Below are 968 nucleotides of genomic sequence, written 5' to 3'. Positions count from 1 at the left end.
CATATCCCCCTTACTTTCCCTCACTCTCGGATCCCCTGTCCTTCCCCCGGAAACACTGAGAACACAGACTTCCTCTGTCAGTGGGGTAGGGGTGGGGGCCAAGGCCACCTATGACAGGACTTCTGTCCACGGCCCAGAGCTGAGGAAGGATGAGGTAAGGACAGCGAGGATGCCCTCGGCAGTGGTCCCTCATATATATATACATATAACATTTTAGGCGAGGCAACCCTTGGATGACCTCACAGATTGCAAGGACCTTGTCAGCTTACAATTCCTTTTTTTTTTTTTCTTTTTTTACGCATACAGCACCTGGTCTTCCTAGGTGGTCTCCCATCCAAGTACTAACCAGGCCCGACCCTGCATAGCTTCCGAGATCAGACAGGATCGGGCTTGTTGAGGGTAGCATGGCCATAGACTGGCAGTGGTCCCTTAGAACGCCCTGGCGTTCGAGCGAGGGTGAGGGTGGCTCCTGCACTTCCGGGGGGTCAGGTTTTAAGTAGGTCACCCTTCGGACACTCACACCACCCCACTCTTTATCTCCTTCTCTTCTATTTTAAGGCAGGAGTATTGCCAGGCAGTGGTGTGGGTTACCCTGCTTCTGCTCCTCTGGAGACCAAATCCCTCACCTGCTGGGTGGGATTCCTTGCAGGCTCCAACCTGCTTCCTCCAGCCACACCCCTGAAGACATGCAGCCTGAGCTGGAGTCTGGGAGAATGACCACCAACACCCTGCATATCCCACTTTCCTCCCCACAACCACAGTGGGGGCCCAGTAACACCCCTGCTTAAGCCCTGGATCCACATCGCCCTCAGGACCAAGCCCCAACTTCTCTGAGCAGCCCTTTCTGCAGCCCCTTTCCTCTCTCAATGTCCTTGAACACGTCATGCTTACACGGCTCTCTCTGTGCTGCCTCCTCTCCCCTGAACATCCAAACTCCCTTTTGTCATTCAATAAATCTCTGCTTGTTT

At 53.9% G+C, this 968-nt stretch overlaps 1 pseudogene; it reads right to left on the bottom strand.

The window, feature by feature from the left end:
* Positions 1 to 297: 297 nt before the first annotated feature.
* LOC112479397 lies at positions 298 to 416 on the bottom strand (annotated as a pseudogene).
* Between the last annotated feature and the right edge of the window lie 552 nt (positions 417 to 968).

Source organism: Pteropus alecto, unplaced genomic scaffold (assembly GCF_000325575.1).
Source record: "Pteropus alecto unplaced genomic scaffold, ASM32557v1 scaffold120, whole genome shotgun sequence".
In the NCBI taxonomy this organism is placed as follows: domain Eukaryota; kingdom Metazoa; phylum Chordata; class Mammalia; order Chiroptera; family Pteropodidae; genus Pteropus; species Pteropus alecto.
The sequence above is the reverse complement of the archived record's forward strand: the minus strand, read 5'-3'. Positions and strand labels throughout refer to the sequence as shown.